The sequence below is a fragment of the Convolutriloba macropyga genome, chromosome 8, assembly GCF_964194025.1.
Source record: "Convolutriloba macropyga chromosome 8, txConMacr16.3, whole genome shotgun sequence".
Classification (NCBI taxonomy): domain Eukaryota; kingdom Metazoa; phylum Xenacoelomorpha; order Acoela; family Convolutidae; genus Convolutriloba; species Convolutriloba macropyga.
In genome coordinates, this window is record NC_134475.1 from 4,635,751 (window position 1) to 4,661,546 (window position 25,796).

The window sequence follows — 25,796 nt, forward strand, 5'->3', positions numbered from 1 at the left end:
TTTGATTAGTTTTGGAGAATGTTACGTCAGTTAGGTGAGTGGTTTTACCGCGTTAAATTTTTGATTTGCGTCGACTGAATTGTTAATGATTTTTGAGTGTGCAGTCTTGTTTTTGTAGTTAGGCCAATCGCTGTGTATTGTTTCTCTGATATCTCCTGCAGTTTCTCTTCTTTTTCGAAAATATTAGGTTGATGTGATTTAAATTTTATACAACGCTGAAATGGCTTTAAAGTTACTCCTCTTGTATGTGAATACTTTGTCCGTAAACAATTTTTAGTTTACTGCGCCGATCTGAACCTCTATATACCTTAAAGCAGAGACTATGAGTTAAATTCTTCTGTAAAGTATTGTCCATTTTATTGCACTTAAACCTCCTTTATTGAGTTTCATTTTTCGATTCGCTTCATTGTTGTTTTGGGCTGATTTGTTCGAATGATGTTGCCATTTGCTTTTGGCACTCTAGAAACAGTTGAAACAGAAGTTTGCTCTCCTCTGTATGAGTTAAGAAACCAAATGTAACGGCTGCTCACCCAAACGTTTGTGACGAGGAAAATTTCCAAACACTCAGTTCAACTCAGCGGTTTGAAATCTGTCCACATATTTTAATTTGCAGTTCCCTTAAATAACTGTATGGACGCTATATTTCGGCATTGCAATTTCCGTAGATTACTTTTTTGCTACTGTTAGTTTTTAAAATATCTAATTGGACTGTGTTTGATACAGATCACACAATAAATGAGCTCTTTGTTTATGCAATTTCCATCCAATAGTGGAAAAAATTGTGGACAAAAATGGGTCCAAGAACTGTTTATGCAACAGTTATTAAGTGTTTAGTTATAAAGCGTGTTGCTCTATCTAATAATTAGAAATATTTAAATTGCAGCTAAAGTACAGAACTTATTCAATAATATTTTTTTTCGGCTGAAGAAGATTTTGTCAGAAAACACAATAACAATTTTCTGCTCAGGAGTGTTTACGGTACAAGACAAAGTAATACGTTTTTTACTGCTCAGGACTTTTTTGGAACATTTTGCTAAGTTTTAGGAAGAAAGACCTTCTTTGCGGCTACTGTAGTTGAGTTCTCTGCCATGTTGCTAGTTCATATCCCTTCTTCTTATCATTACGTTGCTCTTATTGTAATCGTAACCAGATCTATAATTATCACTGTTACTCTGCCCGAACAGCTCATATGGCAACAGAAAGTGAATAAAATAGAGCAATCTTTACAAAAACTTTTGCGCTCTCAGTTTTCAAGCTGATATAATCTCCGAGTTTGCTACAAAAGTTATTCAAGCGCAGCTTCACACATGGCCAGCCCTGTTTCCCCTGGTGTAAACATCCTAATAAACTGATAGTGCTGCAGCGAGCTTCACGATAGGCCTCACTTTTTTGCTAGTGTTTTTTTTTCAGGAGCCTGTCACTTCATTGCACTTCCTGTAGACTTCCATTTACGTCCAATTAATGAGTTAATACCCGCATAAGGCTTTTCTCTGACTATTCGGTTGTTTCTACTGTTTTGATGAATTCGTCCATGTAAAAATTGTTTTGGATTGCTTTTTTTCTTTGGCAACTCCAATTTACAGTATAGTTGGCACAAGCTGGTGGAGTTTTTGCTCTATATGAGGTACCGAAGGATATCGCATGGGAGCGACTCCGCAATTGCCGATTTCAAGTAAAACTTCAGTTAATTATTCTATTGGCGAAGAGCCTGTATAGTCCTTTGCACAGATCGTATCTTCGGGAACGACGGAAAAAATATGAAACTCGATTTCCCCTTTGCCTTATGTAAGTAATATCTTCATTTTGAGCTGTTTTTTCCATTTCAGTATTGCTTCTTTCACACAAGGTTCTAAAGCAGTATACCGGTGCTGCCCGTTTTTCGTCCAGATACACCCTGGAGGACTCAGAAGACGTGGACACAGAAAGCAGTGAACAATCTGACTGACAGGGTCATGCAAAGACCCTAACAAAGAGTTGTGACGTCTCCGCTAGTTCACATGCACATTTAAAGGTTTTCTTCAGTAGACTCCCATTGAAGTCCAGTTAACGAGATACTGAACGCATAACGCATTACTTCTGCAAATTCGGTTCTTTCTACTGTTTTGATGGAGTCGACCATATAACAATTCTTTTAGGTTGCTTTTATCGGCGATTCCCATTTAAAGTACAGTTGGCACAAGCTGTTGGTGTTTTTTGCTGCAAATACGTGTCATTGAAACTCGTTAATCTGAATACGTCCGTTTCTTGTTGATCTCCAATGAAACTTCAAGCTGCTCCACATTTGCTTGGGAAACTGCAATCACAAAAAATTGATTCCATATCTGCTCTGAGGGTTCCTCGTTAACTCAGAATTTTGTTCCTTTGAAACCGCACAGTTGATTGGGTTTAGCAATGGGCTTATCCTTATGGTTTTTACCTCTGGACTTCGAAACTGCGTTTTCAATCTCTGTATCTATTGATTGTTGATACAGTTCTTCCAGGTTTGGTCATGTTCACATCTGGGCGTGCCAACTTCAAACAGTGCCATCTTCTGAACTTTGAAGAGGTCTCCAACTTCTTTTGAGCATGTTGCTAATTCTTCGGTTTTCTGACAAAGTCTATTTTGGAAGCATACGGTCAACTTGTCATCTAGTTTAAAATATCGCCATCATTTTTACATCATCTTTGCAGGCCAAATTACAAATGTTTTGATTTTTCCTGCCAATGATTGGGCTACTGACTGCACTATGTAATTCATTTGTTACGGTGAAAGAATCATTTCATTTTCTTATTCTATAGTTGTGATTTTTGCTTTTTGTAAGCACCTTCCATAGTTTGATGCCCACTTGCATTAGGTTGAATATTCTCTTCGGCAGAACATCTATGTGGCTGAAGTTTTTCTTCAATTATGTTGTATTTATATCTTTTGTTCCTCAAAAAGAGTGAAAAGCAAGCATACGCTTAAACCAACGGCACCTTTGAGTGAAGTCCAATTATTGTAATTGGAATCTGTTTTTTCACCATATCGGTGTTCGGTGTGTACCAGTTCTGTTCAAGCTGACTTCTATTCCTCGAGTTTTTAATTGGTCTTGGAGATTTTGATCTTTCTTTTACTTTGCGCTTTCCTGTCCCAAATGTTGTTGTCGCATTTTGAGATCTTTCATCTTCACCTGTAAATCAAATGTTCCCCATTGAAATTTGAATGCCCAAGCTGCAAACCTGTTGCGATGTCTGCGTCCACTTAAACTTATTCAATTTTTTTTCAATTATTGCAGAAGAATTCTCAAGGACATTCACGTTAATTAATACAAAATTTTGATCAATTTTGTAGAGTATAACGCCAGTTGGTTAAGTAGTTTTAACGCCGTCGTTTTTCGCTTCCTATTTTGCTTTGACTGAATCGTTAATCAATTTTAATTGTGCTGTCTGATTTTTGAAGTCAGGTCAATTGTTGTCTTTAGTTTCTCTGATATGTCCTGCTGTTTGCATCCGTTTTCGAAAACAATAAGTTGATGTGGTTTAACTTGATACAACGCTGCAATGGCTTAAAAAGTTCTAGTGGTTTAAAAAAGAAGTGAATAGTTTGCTCGTAAATAGTTTTCATTTTACTTGGCCGATCTAAGGCTTCAAGTATTTTGCCTAGTCTATGCTTTTTCTTGCGCCAGACTTTGCAATTGAAACGTTATATTGAGCTCTCTTATTGGATTTGCTTTTTGGGATTATTGGTGGCTGATTCGCTCGACCGACGTTTGTATGTGTTTTGGCACTCCAGCAAACAGCTTCGACAAGAGTTCTTATTACGCTTTCCGTGATAGTTGATCAAATGTAACGACTTCTCTTTAAAATGCTTTGACCAAAAATACTTCAGTACAAACTGTTGGTTTTAACGGTTAAAAATTTCTTTGGATTTTGGTTTTGCATTTCGTTATAGAATTGCGTAACCTCTACAATTTCTGTTCGGAGAAACGTTTGTGGATTTGGTTTAAATTTTATGAAGCGCAAATTGCTTTGGAGGTTCTTCCTCTAAAAGGTGAATACTTTGCCCTTAAACGGTGTTTAATTGACCGGGTCAATCTGAACCTACAAATATTTTAAAGCAGAGACTATGTTTCAGTTTCTTCAGTCAAGTTTTGTATCTCCTTATCAATCTAGTCTAAAAGAAATTAATCGGGTTCTTGCTGCTCGTTTGCTTTTGCCGGGTTTTCCAATGAAACTCCATTAGTGAATTTCATTTTTCGATTTGCCTTGTTGATGTTTTGTGGCTGATTTGTTCGAAGGATGTTTCGATTTGCTTTTGGAACTCTAAATAATTTTGAACAGAAGTTTGCTGTCTTCTGTCCTGGTTAAGAGTCCAAATGTAACGGTTGCTTGCCCAATCGATTTTAGCGAGAAAAATTTCAAACTGCCCAGTTAATTTTTGCGGTTCAAAATCTGTCCGCATGTTTAATTTGCAGCTTTTTTAAGAAACGGTAGGTACGTTATGTTTTCTGCATTGCAATTTTAGTAGAAGTTTTTTTTTGCTCATCTTATTTTATTAAATATCAAATTAGAATGGGCTTGATACTGATCACATAATATGTGAGCTCTTTGTTTATTCAATTTTTCATTCGATAGGGAAAAAACTCGATGACAAAAATGTGTCCAAGACCTATTTATGCAACATTATTTAAACGTTAGTTAAATTGCATTATATTCTTTCTACTAACTAGAAACATTTGAATTGTAGCTGAATTAATTCTAAGATAAACGACTTGTTTACATATAAATTTCTGTTGAAGAACAATTGTCATCACAAAACGCAATAAAAATTTTTCGCACTAAACACAATAAGAAAGAATCTTTGAAGTACAAGACAAAATTTTACGTTTTTTACTGCTCAAAACAGTTTTTTGCAATATTTTGCTGAATTATAGGACGACAGACTTTTGTTGCCGCCACTGTAGATGAGTTCACTGCCGTGCTGCTGTTCGATTTCCCTTTTTCTTTTAATTACGGCGGGTACTGTACTCGTAACTAGATCTAGGGCTATGACTTTAACTCGACTAAAACTATAACCGAACAGTTGCTGCGGCAACAGAAAGTGGACAAAATAGAGCAACCTTTACAAAAAAGTTACCAATCTCATTTTTCAAGCTGATATGTTCACCGAGCTTGGTACGAATGCTATGCGAGCGTAGTTTCACAAATGGCCAGCCCTTTTCCCCTGATGAAAAAAATCTGATCGACTGATAGTACTACAGTGAACTTCAGGAGAGGACTCTTCTTCTGTTGGAATCTTTGTTGTTCGAACTGCCCTGTCAATCTGCTAAAGGGATTCTGTAACTTAATCGAGTGTTTAATACCTTTTTTGTCACGGTCGTCGGCCAACAAACAAGGTCCCATTTGATGGGGTTTCCACTTGATTTGTATTTCCAAAAATAGCGATTGCTTAAAATCGGCGGATATTCTGTGTTGAATCTGTCCCAGGTCAGATTGGATTAAGCTTGTTTTTGTATCAAGAGCTTCTGATGGTCAACAATCTCTTTTGTGCATGGTCAAAATGGAAGGCAAACATTTTTGTTAGTCAATACAAAATGATACGGGGTTGATAACGTCCAGTTTGTTTTAATCACTGGTGTCAATGGTCTTTTGTTCAGTTTTTTCTCAACAAGACACTTTTCCACAACAAAGCGTTCAGTGCTTTCTGATAACTTCTGACCAGCGGCTCCAACAATCTTTGGAAGTCGAGCAGTAGCTCATTCTGTTCAAAAACTCTAGCTCGGTATCTTTGTTTTATGCTTTTTGTCTATTTGATCCTTCAATATCACTGCCCTGACTCCTGCTCGTAATTCTATGTGAAATAATGAAGTATATCGCATGGGAGCGACTCTGCATTTGCCAATTACAAGTAATAGTTCAATTGATTATTCTATTCTGTACAGCGCTTTGTGCGGGTCGTATCTTCGGAAGCGACGGCAAAAACATGAAACTTGACTTCACCCTCGCCCTTTTTAAGTAATATCTTCTTTTCGATGCTAATGGAAATCAATGCTTTTCGAGCTGATATTTCATTTTGGTAACCATTTATTCTTTTTCAGGGTCTACAGCATTATACCAGTGCTTCCTGTTTTCAGTCCAAATACTCTCTTGAAGATTCGACAGATGTGAACGCAAAATACTGCGAACAATGTGACGGGATCAAGCACGGAAGATATCAAAGAGAGGGTTTCTGTTTGGGTGATTGGCGTTGTCACTCTTTTGCTAGCCCCACTGCGCATTTGAAGGTTGTCTTTGGTAAACTTCATTTGAAATCCAATTAATGAGAGACTATCTATAAGTTCTTCTTCTCTTCCTATTCGGTTGTTTCTACTAATTTGATGAAAAATCCGTGTAAAAATTGTTTGATAGATAGTCATTTTTTGGCGAATCCGACATAGAGTATAATTGGCACAAGTTGGTGGAATCTTTGCTTCAAAGACGTGCCGTTGACTTCATAAAATTCAACGCGTTCGTTTCTTGTGGGTATCTAAGAGTCAAGCTGCTCCACTTCGCTTGAGAAACTGGACTCACAGAAACATTGATTAGATATCTGCTCTGAGTGTTCCTTGTTAAAACTGAATATTTTTCTTATTAAAATGCACAATAGATCGGATTTAGCTAGGGGCTTATCCTTTAGGCATACACCTCTGTACTTCGAAACTGCGTTTTCAAGGTCTCTATTTATTGATTTTTGTTATTAGTGTTCTTCCAGATTTGGTCATGTTCACATCAGAGCGTGCCAACTTCAAACCGTGCCATCTTCTAAACCTTGACGGGGTCTCCAACATCATTTGAGCTTGTTGCTAATTCTTTGGTTGACTAACGAAGTCTATTTTGGAAGCATAGGTTTCTATTTTTCATCTACTTTGAAATTCACTTCACAGCATCGACTGCAAACCACCTGTGAAGGCAAATTTACAAATATTTTGATTTTTCCTGCCTGTCATTGTGCTACTGACTACACAACATAATTCAATTGAGACGGTTAAAGAATCACGTGGTTTTCCTATTCTATTGCGCTGCTTCTTGCATTTAGTAGGCACCTTCCATAGTGTGATGCTCACTTCCATTAGGTTGAATTTTCTGTTTGGGAAGAGAACTAGGTGGCTGAATATTTTCTTCATTTATGGAGTGTTTATGTCTTTTGTTCATCAAAAAGATTGACGGGAAAGCAGACGCTAGACCAGTGGCACGTTTGAGTGAAGTCACTTTACTGTAATTGGAATCAATTCTTTCACCATTTCTGGCGTTCCGTATAAACCAGTTCAGCAGTATAATAAACCCACAATTTGATGCTCAATTTCATTGGGTTGAATCTTTGGAGAGGACATCTAGGCGATTGGAGTTTTTCTTCCTTTATGTTGTATTTATATCTTTTGTTCCTCAAAAAGAACTGCCTTTTACTCTATTTGGAATCCTTTCTGTCATTATATCGTGCGTTGCGTGTATACTAATTTTGTTCAAACTGGCATCTATTCCTCGAGTTTTTAATTGGTTTGGGACACTTTGGTTCAGGAAAGATACCGCTCATTCACTACCAAGGAATCCAATTGTTTGTAGCTTGACCATTCAATAGAATCCAGGGTGCTTCCATTGAAGCTTCTTGATTTTCGATTTTAGGGGGCTGGCTACTGCTGGATTGCCTATGGCATATCTGAAGCCAATTCTGAGAGAAAAGTCTCGACTCTCACAGTTAGAAGAACGATATTGTACTTTTGTGAATTTTCTTTACTTTTCTGTTGATTCCAAGGTGGGCTGCCGTAAATGATGGATTTTGGTCTCACTGGGTTTGCAGTTATAACAAATGTCTCAGCCAAGTCTAAGAAAGTTTCTTTTCTTCTGACTCCCAGCTGAGTAGCAACTTCTCACAAAAACTGGTTGACTGTGAACGAAGATCATTTTTCTCTAGTCCAGTTCCTTTACTTTGAGCTTCAGCTTTTAATAAGCTCCGAAAAGTTATTATCGCATTTTGAGCTCCCTCATTTTCAACTATTAGTTAATTTTTCCTGATTGAAATTTGATCGCTAAAGTTGCAAAAGTGTTTCAAAATCTACGTCAAATTTATTCAAATTAATTCAAGTTTCACAGAAGAAGTTTCAAAGACAGTTTCGTTGGTAAATACAAAAATTTGATTAGTTTTGGAGAGTATAACGCCAGTTGGGTGAATAGTTTTAAAGCCGTTGTTGTTCGCTTGTTAATTGTATTCGAGTGAAGTGTTAATCATTCCTGATTGTGCAGTCTTGTTTTTAAAGTCAGGTCAATCATTGTCTGTAGTTTCTCTGAACTCTCCTCCTATTCGTCTCCCTTTAATCCTCAATTTTTCGAGTCTATTGTGTGACCTGAATTCTTCCAAAAACTTTTATCTATTTGTAAGGCTTGTCTAGCGACAACTGATTGGTTTTTCTGTTGCTTTTTATTTGAACCAGGTTTTGCGATTGAATTTTTTTTTTCAATTCCGTTTTTTGATTTATTCGACTAATATTTGGCTGGTTTTTGTCACTCCGGCAAACACATTGGACAGAACTCTTAGTTCCGTTGTCCGGGAAAGTTGACCAAATTTAACGACTGCTCTCCCAATTGCTGTGACTACGAGTACTTTAATACATCCGGTCTGTTTAAACGGTAAAAATCTCTCCGGATTTTTGCTATGCAGTTCGTTTCATAGCCTCTATTTTTTTTGAAAAATGATTGCCTAACCTCTATATTTTCTGTTCGAAGAAAATTTTGTAGGTTTTTTTTAAACTTTTTTTACTATGCTGAAATTGCTTTAAAGATCCCTCTTCTATGAGGTGAATAGTTTGTTCCATTTTAATTTTAACCTTTGGGGCAATCTGAACCTCTAAATACTTTGAATTAGCGACTATGCTTAGCAATAAAACTCTTCTACCATGTTTCGTATCTCCTTATCAAGCTAGTCTAGTAAAAACAGATCGGGCTCATGTTGCTCGTTTGCTTGTGCCGTGTTTTGCACTGAAACCCCCTAATTGAATTTCATTTTACGATATGCTTCATTGGTGTTATTGGTTGATTTGTCGGCTTGATGTTTCAATGTATTTCTGGCAACCGAGAAGCAGTTTGAACAGATGTTTGCTGTCGGCTGTCCGGTTTAAGAGACTAAATGGTACGGCTGCTGGGCCAGTCACTTTTTACGAGGAAAGCATCAGACTGCCCCAATCAATTAAGCGGTTCAAATTCTGCCCGGATATTTTATTTTATTTGCGCTTTTGTAACTGTGTATACAATATGTTCTTCCTGTTGCATTACATATTTTTCTGCTAGTCTAAGTTTTTGATTATCGAAATTGGACTGGATTTGGTTTTTATATACATCATTATGTTTTCTATATAGTATGTAGTTTCCTTATGCTTATCAATCCATTCCGATGGAGAAACGAAAAAGGTATGTTCGAAGACAAAGATGTATGTAAAAGATCTTTTTATGCAAAAGTATCTAAAATTATCCTTAAGTTACGCGTTGTTCTTTGTACTTAAAAAAATGGGGTTGTAACAATTGAATTTCGGCTCAATTATTTTGTAAAAACTAGGCTCGGTAACAAATAGTTCACTCAAAAATAATTTTCAACAAAACACAGTGACAATAACCTGTTCAAGAAGATTCAAAGTACAAGACAAGTTATTATACTGCTCAATGATGTTTGTTTTTTGCAATTTTTTGATGCGTTACAAGAAATAACGCTTCGTGTGGCAAGAATACCAAGTATAGATGAGTTCTCTGCTATGATGATGATTTAATCCATGTTTTAGTTATGATTTCCTGACTAAAACCCTAACTGTAACTAGGAAAAAAACCATGACTAATACTATGACTAAACAGTTGCTATGACAACAGGGAGTGGACAAAATTAGGCAGCCAATACAAAACAGTCTTTCGCACTCTGTTTTGACCCTGATTTATTCTCACTTGCTACGAAAGCCATGCGAGCGCAGCTTCACGTATCGCCAGTCCTGTCTTCAATCTTGGACCCAATCTGGTCAATTGATGTTTCTGGAGCGCGCTTCACCAGAGTCCTGTTCTGTGTGTTTGATTATTTGTTGATCGAATTGCCTTCTCACATCCCTAATTGTATCCAGATTTTACTACCTTTTGTTAATGTTTTCGGCTAACAAACAAGGTCACACTCGTTCAGGTTTCCGTTTGATTCGCATTTCCATTTTAACCGTTTACTCAAATTTGGAGGACACTCTGTATTGAATGTGTCCCAGAACGGATCGGCAAAAACAAAAGAATTGCCCCTCTTGTTTTTTGCTGATATATTCTCTCATGATAGGCAAGCTAAACCAGCTCATGTTCATTTAATTAGATGACACATACTAGAACAATGAATGCCCATCCCATTTTGTCGGCGTGGAAGGGTTTTTTAATTTTCGTTGCGCCAAAAAACTGATATCATTTGAAGAAGAGTGTTATCGGTGTCCTTTTATAACATTTGAAGAAACCTTCCGAAAAAATCGCTTAGAAAAGGCCGAGATTAATGAAATTTTGTGTGAGTTTTTTGCACAATTATGTTTTGGTTCAATTAGACCGTTTTTCAACAATAAATAAAAAATTTACAATTATAGTACTATCACATTAGGATACTTCTTTTCTAATGATAAACGTTCCTATTATAGTTGTAGTTGTTTAATTCTTTTTGTTTTGATTTTTTATACTAAATTTATTGTCATATTTTTGTAGCAATTCCACCTTTAAAATTTATTTCGGATTTGGTATGCAAATCGAATATGATTCAAATGTCACATTTGTAGGGCTTCACGGAAAACCCGAACTCAGAAAATGTATGAGATAAAAAAGAGACAAGATTTATGAAAATATGTTTGAACAGATATCAGTCTTCATATAATTTTTGAGAAGAAAAACAGCGGTGAATATTTGAAAATAAAGGTATAACTAATAATAAACAAGATATATGCAAGATAAGTAGAGGTCATGATAATTTTTGTTACCAATTGGTTGTAGCCTATTATAGAACACAATTTATTTCCTTATAAGCTAAAGTTAAATGCAAAGTATTATAATATATCAGTATGGTATATAACATTTGAATTATATTAAAACGTATAAAAATAAATTAATTTGTGTTCAATTTGCAGTTTTTTTTAAATGCCGGACTCGTAATTGATAGGTATTTTTGCGAGCACCTAATTTCGTTTTGCCCCAATTTCCTAAATGAACGCAAAAAATATAATGAGCGCATCCGCGATGTGTAAACTGAATTGGAAATCTTCTCTGAGTATTGGCGCAAACTAACCATTAAATTCTGAAATAACACAAAACAATGCTTTCACTGCGGAATGTTTGTCTAAATGAAAAACTGTGCAAAAACAAGACTTGATAATGATTTGATTGACCAGAATTACATAAAATTTGTTCAACTTTTAGTAGTTTTAGGTCTCAAAACTTATTCCCATTAAGTTCTGACACGGCTACATTTTTCTTCATTATCCGCAGGCGTGATAATCGAAATCAAGATATCGGACACGTGGATCAGTGGCTGAGTCGTGTCAAATAACCAAATCTTGAAACTGTGTTGATAGTAAATGCAGTTGTTTTTAAAATTGAGTTGTTTCGACCATCCAAAATTTGGCTTGCTAAGCAGTGTTGATTGCCTCACAGGTTGAGTTTGTTGTTTTTTTACTCTGGTGATTATTCTGTCTTGTAGAAGAAGTGATAGAGAATTGTGTGTAAAATTTTGCATTCGGTACAGCCGTTTACATTTTGTTTTTGTTAGCCACTGCTTTTGTCAGATGTAAAGGGTCGCATTGGGTTGAATGGGATTTGGGATTGTTGGAGTTTATTGTTCAGTAGCTCATTGTTAACATTTTTTTGTTATTTGATTGTTTTCCTACTTTTAAGCTAGCAATTAGTTGGAATTGCTCAAAGACACTACCAGCGTTTTATCGCTGCACTTATGTCAATTTTTTGTCCCTTCGGTTTTATTTCTATTGAAATTGTTGCTAGAGAATAAATATCTTTCTCTCTGTGGTTTGGGAAAAAATGTTGTACCAGGAGTGTACTTCCAGGAGACAGTTGATTGTTCAGACTTTCCGACAATTTAGTGGAACTGGCTGTCTCTCAATTTTTTCCCTGATTATTTAATATAGACGTTTTAGGGTAAGATTTTGTTGACGTTGATTTTTGTATTAGTACTTCGTAACGGGCTGCCAATTGTCGTTTTTTCCTTTTTTGAGGCGATAGCTGCTTTATTTTTTGTTCATTTGACACTCGCCATACAGGAGAGTGTTGGTCAATCTTAAATGCTTGATGAATTGCTTTTTTTTCTTAGATGCGGTACTTTCTTCTAGGGTCTTTTTGATTTTCTCACATAGCTTTCTTAATGTTTTAAGCTCTTTGACTTGGGTTAGCCTACTCATTATCACCTAGATAGTCTTCCACTGGAACTATTACTGTATGTGAGTCTAAATAACGTTTCAGATTTTTTGACAACTGAAAGGTAAATCTTTTGAATCATTACTTATATTGTAAAAAGCACATTTTGTTTCCGACCAATAAAATAACTTTTTCTCTATTTTTCTGTTTGATTGTCGAAATTGATTTATTGATTGGATCACGGCTTTTGTCTTAAAGTTTTTTTTCTGGTGTTTACATGCAAACTAATCGTTATTGTTATTTGAATCAATCAGTCTATATATCTGGCTGCAATGTGGTCATTAACAGGTACTGCAATGTTGTCATTAACAGGTTAGTCGAGAATTCGTTCATAAATATAGTCAACAAGCAATTTTTTGGCAATGCTCCCACTTTTCGCATCAAAAACTGTTGGATAGTTTAAATGTCTACGAATAGATGCAAGAAAATAGATTTCATTTAACATGAATATTGGCATATTAATTTTTCTTTGCATTTCTCTATTTTTATTGGCATTTTTTATAAGGATGCTACTTTGAGGCTGACAAACTTGCTTCAATTTTCTTTCAGCGAAATTCAACGAACGCTTTCGCGATCTTCTTGAATGCATCACTAAGCAAGTGACGCCCCCATAAACATTGATAAAAAGAGTGTTGTTTGCCAGATGCCCGCGACGGTCAAAATATTTCATTCCAATAAGACCTCATTGAATTAGGGAAGGCAACTTCCTGGTCCACACACAAGCAACACAATCTGAAACAAAATAAACAAAAAACGGTATCACTCTAGATTTAATGAATGCAAGGGTTGAATTCGCAACTTCGGTTTTTCCAAATCTCGCAGCCCTTTATCTCAAATTTTTATAAATTTGAAATCTTTTACTTTCTGAACTGTCAGAAAAGTTGCGATGATTAAACGAGTTTGATTTGAGAATCGATTTCCCTCGATGATGCAATCTTTTGGTTTTTGTCAGTCCGGATTCTTTAGTTACTCGTATTGACAACGTGAAAAAAATAATAGACCAAAATGGATTATATTGACCATTTTGGTTTGAAATAAAATCGGTTAATTTTGCACTTTCAGGTCACGAAATTGTTTACAATCTATTTTTATCGATTGTATGCTCATGCAAACGGGACACTTAAGTACCTTTCTTAATTAAATTGATTTTATTTAGGCAGTTCAATTAATGAAAATCACTTCATTTTCGTACGGTTTAAACGTTCTCTAGGGATATGATTCTCTTTAAGAAAACCACTGGATTCGATCTTCATCTGGGAGTCTTTTGTTTCATAAACGAATCATTGAAACCAAGATCACTGAAAAGTTTTCCACCTTTCGAAAATCTCTAAACGTAAAACAGATGCATTGTAGAAAAAGGAAGCCGCTGTATAAGGAACAAACATTAAACCACAGTTAAAAACCATGAAATCTCATTAGCTACACGGAATAAAGGAAGAAATTTAACCATAAAAAATTTTTTCAACCTGATTACTGAAATAGATTACGCCCTATTAACATTCGTTTTGTATTTTAAAGTGGTAAACGAAATTGTGTCTTAGAAGCTACTTACATGCAAACCAACCAGAATTAGCGTCAGCATTGTGAGTAAGAAAGAAAAATAAGTGAACAGCTCGAAAAGCAAACTCAGTTTGCTTATTGACATCTGGAAACTGATTGGCTAAAATTTCAACACAGTATCATGACAATTTTTTGATCTCATATAATTCATTTAAAAGAATTTTATTTGATTGCGTATTAAAATGTCTTGAAGTAAAACTGAAATGTCAGAAAATCTATTGTTTTTTAAATATTTTAATACGGGTGCATTAATACCTTTATTTGTATTCGGAGTTGAACAAAATGCGGCTCCTAATGCCACTGAGAATGAAAGCTGGATATGAGATAAGGATCACACTTGGCTTGGGTTTTGCCGTTTTTGCGTTCTCTAAGCGTTTTTCCATATACAACAGTTGATTTGTGTTGCGAATAAAAGCACAAGTCTGTGTTTTATTATTTACTTTTTTTCCAATAGTCAAGCCAGCTGGCAAGCTAATTATGTTATATGAAAAAGATGATGGGGATTAGTTGACTTCAGAGTGTGGTTTGTTGAGCTGGGCAGGTTCGAATGACTTTTCTTTAATATTTTTGCCATAAAGATTGGATGACAAATCATCTGCATATGCAAAAAAAAGTGCTGCGTCAAAAATGCGCCAAAAAATGGCCAAAATTGTATAGGCTTTTGGATGATTTTTCTTAGTTTGATTCATGTAGGAAATAATTCGACAACCCATTTTTTGTTCCTGCGGTATGTTCAATGCGTTTTTTGCACTCTGTTTCAGGAGTCTTCTTAAGGTCTTACAAAAAACAAATTTTCTTAATAATTGAGAATTTATTCTGTGATCAGTTAAAAGTCAAATTGGTTATCTATTTTAATGTTTAAAATGATTTTCTAAGCAAAAGACCAAACAAAGCTAATATTCATGACAATTTCAGCTGGATCGTTTTTCATTGTTGTTTAAAAATCTGGGACCAAAGGAGTTTTCTTTCATCTTCCTAATGTTTTCTGTTGTTATGAAGTGCCTGGTTTTACCAATTGTTACGCCTGAATTTTGATGCAATTTTGATACAATCAAAACTTTCTGAAAAACGAAATATTTTCTTTTGTCGTTTTTGGTGCCTAAATTTTAAGAACAGTATAAATATTAGACTAATTTGTCCAAGACGCGGTTTTTGACAACTTTTATGCGCATCAATTTCTTTCTTTCTTCCTGTGCATCTTCTATTTTTTATATTAAAATCTCAATTGCGACCCATGTCTTGGTGTTTTTCTAATGGAATGTTCGCGTATGGTTCTAAATCGTGAAACACACTCTATTCCTAGAGAATAATTATTAAAAATGCTGATCTGAATCTAACAGGCTTCCTATATAAGGCAACTAATACTGGTGTTTGATCGCTTTTTTACTTAATATTTTGGGTAAGATTTTGAGTTGTGTCAATTGATAGTGACTACTATTTAAGGTGATAATTTGATCTAATCAATTTTAGTTACTTTTGAAATGCCTTCGTGACAAAAGTCTGCTAAGCTCTGAGTATACTCAGGTCAATGTTTCCTGGTACTCGACATCTCTTTTATTTTAATTGAATGTACTTGCAGTAAAATGTAGAGTGCAAGAAATGAGATTTCAATTTAAATATTTGCTATACTAGTCTAGGTCAATTCTTGTTGATTTTTCATGTCTTTACTTTTGTCTGATATGTTTCAAAGTGATTTTTCCGTAAGGTGTTTCTCCTCAACCTAGGTTTTGCAAATCTTCCTTCTCTCTAATCAATTTCAGTTTTGGTCCATCTAAATTTGGGTGTGTTTAATTTGCAGCAAATTTTTTGAGAATCATTTGAAAATCCCACAATTATTGCAGATTTTTTCCCAGCAATTTATTTGTCACTAAATTTCAATGTTTTTTAAAATCCCCTTTTTAGAAAATTTGTCAGTTTGTTTTGGGGAGCAGAATTCATTTGCTAAAATTAGCAGCGTTTGTGGAGCTTGTCTGTTGTAAACCGTTAACGACAAGTTTCAGAATTAAATAGTTTATGTGATATTTAGAATATTTTTCACCTCGTTTGTTGATTTATTAAATGTGCTTTTTTTGCCTTTACAGTCTTTTTAGAAAATTGTTAGACATCAAAATTGTTCTGCCGTTTTCTTTCTGTTTTTCGTAGTTTAGGCAAAAAGTTTACATATCTGAAGCTATGTTAAAGAATTTAAATAGATTATCTTCATCGAGATTCAACGTTTTACCTTATCTCTCCCAACTGAGAGGCATCATACGGACTGCTTTTTGATCGTATATCTAGTAAAAATTTAATCGATAAAAAAAAGAAGACGGCAATCTGTGATGAGACAAAGTTCAAACTTTTTGTTTTTTGTTCACATGCTTAATTGTCGCATATTAAAACAATGAATCCCATCTTTTTCTTCGAAGAATGTGTTTTTTAAACCCTTTTTCGACAAAAACTGAGATCATTTTAAAAAGAAGAAATCATATTCGTGCTCCTCTTTAGAATCTGAGAAACAATTTATATTGATGATTCGCTCAAAAAACGCACAGATGGGAGAAATTTTGGAGTTATAATTTTGCTCAAAGGACTGAATTTCAACCACACATCGTCAGACTCCGATTTTAGAACTTTACGTTTCCAAAGAATATCGTTCGTATAATAACGATAGTAGTTGTTTAAATCTTTCCGATGTGATTTAGTATAGCAAATTGATCATGAAGTTTCTGAGCAAACCGTTACCCTGAAAATATATTGGATTTGGGGTCCGATCTGATTTAGATTACCTGTTTGAGAGGCTTCAGAGACAATCTGAACACAGAAAGCATCTATGACATGGAAGAGAACATTGAAAATAAGTATGAACAAAAGTCTTCTCAGAAGATTTGATGATCAAAAATAGCAAACAACAGTTGAGATGCAATATATAATCAATATTCAAATCAAAATACTCTATGCAGAACAAGAAGAAATTGTTATTGTTTTTTATACCTAAGTGTTTTACACAAACGTACCACATTCACTTTTTTTCGAATAACTTGACACGTACAGTATTTTAAAATATCAATATAGTGCGTACTATTTAAATTATAATAATATGTACAAAATTATTTTAAAATATATTTGAATTTTTTTGTTAAATTACTGTTCTTTGTTGTACTAGCGGTTGATAAGTATTTCTGCAAGAATCTAAAATATTTTTTCCGCGATTTTTGCTTCAATTATTGCAAAAAACTAAAATAAGCGCATTCGCCATTTGGTGTGAGAGTTAATCCACAAACCTATTTCCTGTTCCTGCGCTGTTTTCAATGTGTAATAGGTGTAACCAGTCCAACAGATTGGTTTGAAACTCACAGGAACATTTTTCCATAATAATTGAAGAAGTGCTCTGTGAACAGTTTAAAGTAAAAAATTTTATCCAAAATAAGTTTGTTAATCAGTTTTATGGCCAAAAGATCGAACAATGCTCAAATTCAGGAGCTTTTTTGGGATGTCGTTTTCCATGGGGTTGAAAAATCTACAACCGAAACCGATAGTTTTTAATCATCCCATAATTTTGCTGTTATTTTAGAGCCTGATTTTGACTGTTCTCAACTTTTTGATGTGCCTGAATTTTGATGCATTTTTGTCGTTAAAAAACTGTTTTTGTAAAGCAATTTTTGTTTTAAGGACTGTACAGAATGACACAGTTGTTCTAATTTAGGTAAGAATTTATTTGAATGATTAAAACGTCCTTGAGAACAACTTCTTTTTTTAACTCATCGTCTTGTGCTTTAACTCGATTATTCAGGCCAAAATTCCGGTAAACTCTGCATCAAAGTTTTTTTGTACTCAGAATTTCGTTTTATCTGTTTTAGTTTTCTTGTGGTAGAATCGTGAGTGCAAGGCACGATGTTTCAGGTTAAAAATTTGCGATACTAATCTAGGATAATGCTTGTTGATTGTTTCTTTATTTTGGCTTCAATGTTGTTTTATTTGATTTAGTTCTTTGAAAAATTGCGAGTTGATAGAAAAGATGCTTTTTCATAACTCTACATAAAAGTAGAAATTGGTACGAATGGTTTCATGATTCTAGCACAAAACATCCTAAGGAGAACTAAACACAGGGTAAGTCCCCGACCATGTGTTGAAAAATATACATCACACATAATCAGCACCATCAGCACATTAAAGCAAAAAACTCTGAAATAACAATGTCTGTCAAAACCATTAAAAGTGAAGAAAAAAGAAAATCAACTACGAAAAAATGTTACAATCACGCTACGATCAACTACGATTGAACTGAGTTTGGAGAAATGATTTTGTGGGGTTGAAAACTGTAATTTAAGTGAAAATACTTGCATGAAAGTAGTAGTTTTTCCGAGACGATATATTACAACAATAAAAAATCGATCGACGATGCAGAAAAAGAACAAAGCTATTACCAATTGTTTTGCAATCATTTTCCAGAAAAGTAATAATGTTGATAGTAGTCAAAGCTTCAGAAACTTTCACGTTGTGAACATAAACTTAGTAAAAATAACAGAAGTTTTATCATTTCTTCAAACTATTAAAGAATTTGACCCAGACAATATAGGTAATCTTGTGCGCAAAAACGCGCCAATCCCGTCAAAATCATTTTCATAGACTTTAATGCTGTGCTATCAGAAATGAATTCATCTCGTATTAGAATTTAGGTGATGTTATCCCTATCTTTGATGATGAAGACAGAGCAGATGCAAAACTCTGCAAACTTATAACCGTACGATTCAATGCTTCGAAAAAATTCAAAAATATTATTTGAGAAAGACGCTGAACGAAGTTCAAAATGTTTTCCGAAGACACAGATTGATTTAATGATGAAGATGAAGAACACCAGGTTCATCAACATTGCTCAAGATATAACCGTGCAACGAACCTAATGTGAACTCGTCTGTCATGCTGACAGCTTTTAACTCATTCCAAAGAACAGCCAAACTATGTAACATGACGAAAAGGCAATTGAAACTGGCGTTTGAACAGTAAAATTAAATTGAAGGATTTTAAATACTGTTTACCAATCGAAAGACAGACACAAGATTAGCTTGAACAACAAAATGGTAAAGATCCAAAGCGAGCAAATGTGCGGTACATGAGCTCCCAATTTGAACTGCAAACCTAATGTGGATAAAAGGTGCTCTAAACAGTTAAAACCTTCTTTTTCTTTGAAAAAAAAACACATTGGACTCTACGCAACTCAATGCAAAATTCAATGCGTACGCAGGATATGGGGTCCGAATAGTTGTATATGAAAATGAAACCTGTTTCGCTAGCTAACAAAACGGAAACAAAGAGGATTGAGAGATTTTAAAAAAATATATAAGTCAGATCTTAAGTAACTGGCAAATCAACTACACAGAGTGGCTTGAAAAGCTCAATCTGGTTCCTCTTTCCTTATATTTGGATCAAAATGGTCTACTTCTTTTGATTGCATTTATCACACGAAATTATCATGAAAAAAATCCAATCATTACAAATCGAAATTGTGGCGATCAAGAAGATGCTAGAAAATTTGGGCTAAAAACCGGCACGAAGCATAAAAATTCGCAATTCTGGACACGTGTCAGCCAATTGTTAGATATTATGTGTCAAATCACAAACAATTTTAAATTTAAAATATAATAATTTACAATTTTTTCTCAGAATAATCAGTGCACAGCTTAAAAGTAAGCTCTATTGAAACAAAATTAAGTTGTTCGGAAAAAGAGCGTAAACTCTTTGATAAAACATGAGGAAGGTGTAGACATTCTCACGAATGATAAGGAAAAAACTTTTACCGTAATTTATGCATAACAGTGGAATTCAAATGGGAAATGTTTCCAAATCTATAGGAAACTTAAAATTGGTAGTTTGCAAAAATCTACAACAGACAAAATAGGCCTTAGAGGTTAAGGATCGATTGAGAACAAGGAGTGGCATAGTTGTATGGCATGATTTGATTAACAACAGCATCTGTCATCTCGAGCCACAAATCCAATAACTACAGACCAATTAGTATACAAGAGCAGACTAGATACTCAAGAATATGAATAAACTCAGGAACGTTGTGAAAAAGAACTTTTACCATCTGTTGTCTACAAATTTAGAAATGAAAGATATCACTCCGAATTGATTTGTAAGAGACTTAACAACAAGTTGACGGAATTGTCTGAGAGACAGGCCAGGCCTTTGGAGAATGGATCTCATAATAAGGTTGTTACATTGGACGGTGTTGAACAGCCGAAAATTGTCCTGGACATCTTATCATTAGGTCCAGAGCATCCAATGAGAGACATATTTAATGAAGTGCACTATCTTGCTGATGCAGACAGATTAGTTCGTGAGTTACAAGAGAACAACACCGACGGTGAAATGTTACGTGAAATAGATTTGTCGTCAAAATGGTACGCGAAAATTGTACTTGAGACAGCAATGAAAAGGGGGGTTAAAAAAATTCATGATTTTTTAAGAAGCAAAACTATTAATGGTATCATTAGATGAAAGGTGCGGTCTTTGTGTGACGAAACGACAACACACTCGCATAAAGTGAATGAAATCCTTAATACCAGTCAGTTTGGGTCTCGTACAGTGGAAAGTTACGATCTAGCCGTAAAAACGCAGAAACTGCAGCTTGCGTCAACTAAATAAACAGGGAAAGATAAGTGAAACAATTTATCAGAGAATCAGGACACCTGGGTCCCAAATGACCAGAATTTACGTACTTTCTAAAGTATATAAAAGCGGTTCACTGTTCCGGCCTGTTCTGTCTTTTCCCAGTAGCAGTTACACAAAAACCTCAAATAGTTTTTCTCTCCTTTTTCGCAGAGCAAACCAGGTGCAACTATCGAAACTAATTTTCCTTGAACACGCAAATTATCTTCACAATATCTAACAATTCACTCTTAAAACACCCAACGCTAATGGAAAGCTGGCATTCATAGATCAGAACTTAGACGTAACCGATAAATGGCAAGTTAGTTTTCATTAGTATCAGAAACCTACTGATAACGGTATATTCTTAGTTTTCCTTACCTGTGCGCTTTTACAACATAAGAAAGTGTGATTCAAGGGACTGCATGTGGGATTTTCATCGCAACCAATGATTGGCGATCCGCTGATGCAGTCTTCGAGAGAAAGATATCTGCACTTAAAATCATCATACAATTGAGTGATATTCCAGTATTGTTAATGAGACCTTGGAAAAAATAGTCGCAAAATAAAAGGCAACAACAAGGCCCCTAAAAAACGAACACCACATCAAAACAAAAAAAGTCTAAACAGAAAGGAGTTAAACCCATCTTTTTTATTCAATACAGAGGGAGAAACGCTCACAAGTTAGCGGATAGCCTGCAAAAATTGCGTGATATTCAAATCCTTTTCACAGCCCGAAATCTATCAAAACTATCAACTAGCGAAACTAACTTGAGAGATGCCAGCTGACAAATTACTCGAGAATATGAATAAACTCAAGAAATATGTGAAAAAAGAACTTTGACCGTATTTTGTGTACAAATTAGGAAAGGCTAGATATCACTCCGAAATGATTGGTAAGAGACATTACGACAAGTTGGCGAAGATGTCTGAGAGGCAGGCCAAGCATTTGGGGGAACGGATATCATAATAATGGTGTTAAAATGGACAATGTTGAAATGCCAAATTTTGTTCTGGACATCATATCAAGACTCTGTGAGGCTGAGAACTCTATGTCCTGTAAAAATACTTGCATGAAAGGACTAGTTTTTTCAAGACGATAAACTACAACAATAAAAAATGGAACGACGATGCACAAAAAATAGAAAGCCTATTAACAATTGTTTTTCAATCAATTTTTAGAAATTAATTTTGTTGATAGCAGTCAAAATTTTGGAAACATTCATGTTGTGAACATAAACTTATTAGAAATTACAGAAGTTTAATTATTTCTTGAAACTAGTAAAGATGAAGTCAGAGCACATGTAAAACTGTGCAAAATTATTAACCTGTGATTCAACGGATCAAACCTGTACAAAGCAAAAAAAGCCAAAATCTGCACACTTTTCAGCCAATTGTTAAATATTATCTGTAAATTCACTAACATTTTTAATTGAAAAAGAATAATTTACAGTTTTTGTCTGAATAATCAATGCCGAGCTTGAAACTTAAGCTCTTTCAGAAAACAATAAGTAGTGCGGAAAAAGAGCGTAAATTCTTCGATAAAAACCCGAGGAAGATGTATACATTCTCAGGATTGATAAGATAAAAGACATTTACCCTAAATTATTTATAACAGTGGAATTCAAATGGGAAAATAATTGAAAGTTATAGGGGAAAAAATTAGGGTAAAGTTTGCAAAAATCTATGACAGACGAAATAAGGGTTTGTGGTTATAAATCGATTGAGAACAAAGAATGACATAGTTGTAAGGCATGTTTCAATTAAAAGCAGCATCTCAAGCCACAAATCCAAAAGTTACAGACCAATTAGTGTACAAGAAATGACAGACTACTAAAGAAAATGATTAGTCTCAAGAAAATGTGAAGAAGAACTTTTACCATCTTTTGTGTACAAATTTAGAAAGGCAAGATATGACTCCGAATTGATTGGTAAGAGACTTACCGACAAGTTGGCGAAGCTGTCAGACAGGAGAGGCCTTTGGGGAATGGATCTCATAACATACTCTGTTTTTTGGATGAATTAATTGGAATTGTTACGGGCAGAAAAATTCATAACACAGAGAAATTCGCTATGGTCATCAAAGCTGATAAAATGATCAATAGAAGCTTGCAGCAACCAAAGAAAGACCTAAGGATTTGTCAGAGGCTCAGGAGAACTGAATTGCAGCCGGACCTGCTGAAATCCATAAGAACGGTACTCCGTTCCGTTGCGGCCTGTTCTGTCAATAACAGTTAGCCGTTACGAGAACCTCAAAAACTTCTGTCTCCCCTTTTACGAAATAAGCAGGCGCAAGCATTGCTAGCACAAAATATGATAGAGCCGCTTCCTACTTAGACTCTACCCTTTTGGAGGAAGATGAACAATTAGTATCCATCGGTTTCAAAGTCTTGCAAACTAAAATATCTTCAGAGGAGGCAAGCGAAATTGTTCCTAAAATTATACTCCATTGACCAGATCTCGGAGTTTCCGATGTCCGGGCAAGAGTTCCTCTGGTAAAATCTCTTGAGACTGGTTAGTCGTAACGATTGTTCACTTCAAGTGTAATATAATGTTTTATAAACATTTGGACGCCTTAGCCATGGGTGCTTCTTTGGCTACAGTTTTGGCAGAATTGTGGATGAAATCATTTGAGATTTCGTAGCAAAAAGGGTGAAGAAGGCAGCTCCTGGCAAGAAGAGAAGCTAAGCAGCCTTTAGCCGACGCTTTACTTTCCCTGGGAAGGGAGTCATGTAAAAACTGGTTTCGTGTTAAATATCAAGATGTTGATGAAGTGGTGTATAGGAACATTTCAGGAAATTGTTTGCATCTCTGTTCCTACAAATGGCTCAGCAAATGGTACAACAGAGGATACAGAGTAACTGAATTTATAGAGTAACTCAAGGTTTATATGAATGACGTACTGTGCGCTGTTAAGGGGAATCCTTAAGAGTTCCTTGAGTATATGAATGGTCTGACCCAACAATTACAATTCTCTATCGAGATAACCGACGAGAATCGAAACCCTGTCTTCCTAGATCGAAACATTAACAAAAAAACTGACGACCGAATAAGGCTAGTAGATTGGAAAAAACTGTGTGATGTTCGAATCATTTTCACAACTAGAAAATAAGAACCTGCTGCTTACCCTGCAATCATGTATCGATAGAAATCTGAAACCGAATGAGGTATGTAAGATTACTTGTAGTTGATGGAGTTCCATCTATCTGGGCCAAACCAACCGACAGGTTACCTCTAGAATTTTAGAACATCAAAAGAGATTCGCTTCTGGTACTTTTCTATTTGAATGTTGTGGTACCGCAAAGAGATTTGAATGTGTCATAATCGAAGCATGTTGCAAGCTTGAAAAAGATGACAATTGAAGCAACTTACATGAAAAATTTAAAACCTCATCTAAATCTTCGTGATGAGAACAGTTTGAGAATTTTATTAAAATGGTAGTTAGTGAAATGCAAAAATTTCTCGTTTTGCAAAATTGTTAAATGAAAATGTTATTTGGAAATTTTGTCAACCCCCCCCCCCCAACTTATTTATAGAGGATAGGACAAAGGGTAAAAACTCATATTCAATAATTGAAATCAAATTAGGTGGGATATTTGAAAATCTAGACTATAGTAAAAAAATTTTTGGGTACATTGAATGTAATCAAAATCTTGACTTGTAAGTCCAGCAGTATATATTGAATACAGAGCAGATCTTTTATCATTTTTTGAAACAAGTAAGGAATTTGGCCCAGACAATATAGGTAATCTGGTGCGCAAAAACGCGCCTATCCCGTCAAAATGATTATTCATAGGATTTAATGCTGTGCTATCAGAATTAATTCTTCTCGTATCACAATTTAGGTGATGTTATCCCTATCTTTGATGATGAAGACAGAGCAGATGCAAAACTCTGCAAACTTATAACCGTACGATTCAATGTTTCAAAAAAATTCAAAAAAATTATTTGAGAAAGACGCTGAACAGTGATCAAAATATTTTCCGATGACATAGATTGGTTTAATGATGAAGATGAAGAACACAATGCTCATCAACATTGCTCAAGATCTAACAGTGCAATGAACTTAATGTGAGCACTTCTGTCATGCTGAAGGCTTTACAATGGACATCCTTGAGCTGCAAAATTTTGCTGTGGACAACATATCAAGAGTTTGTGAGGTTGAAATGACTTAATTCTGTAAAAATACTTGCATGAGAATAGTAGCTTATCTGAGTTGATAATTTACAACAATTAAAAATGGAACGACTCTGCACAAAAAATAGAAAGTCTATTAACAATAGTTTTGCAATCGTTTTCTTGAAATTATTTTTATTGATAGCAGTCAACAATTTGGAAAAATTCATGTTGTAACATAAACAGAGTAGAAATTAAAAAAGTTTTATCTTTTTTTGAAACAAGTAAGGAATCTGGCTGAGACAATATAGTAATCTTGTGCGCCAAAACGCGCTTATCCCGTCAAAATGATTATTCATAGGATTTAATGTTGTGCTATCAGAATCATTTCATCTCGTATTACAATTTAGGTGATGTTATCCCTATCTTTGATGACGAAGACAGAGCAGATGCAAAACTCTGCAAACCTATAACCGTACGATTCAATGTTTCAAAAAAATTCAAAAAAATTATTTGAGAAAGACGCTGAACAATGATCAAAATATTTTCAGAAGACATAGATTGGTTTATTGATGAAGATGAAGAACACAATGCTCATCAACATTGCTCAAGATCTAGCCATTCAACGAACTTAATATGAACTCTTCTGTCATGTGACGGCTTTACAATGGACAAACATGAGCTGCGAAATTTTGCTGTGGACATCATATCAAGAGTTTGTGAGGGTGAAAAGTCTAAGTTCTGTAAAAATACTTGCATGAAAGTAGTAGTTTTTCCGAGACAATAAACTACAACAATAAAAAATGGAATGACGATGCACAAAAATTAGAAAGCCTGTGAACAATTGTTTTACAATCTTTTTCTGGAAAATGATTTTGTTGAGAGCAGTCAAAATTTTGGAAACAATCATGTTGTGAACATAAACTTAGTAGAAATTACAGAAAATTTATCATTTCTTGAAGCTAGTAAGGAATTTGGCCCAGACAATATAGAGAATTTTTGTGCGCCAAAAATGCGCGCATCCCGTCAAAATGATTATTCATTGAATTAAATGCTGTGCTATCAGAATCAATTCATCTCGTATTAGA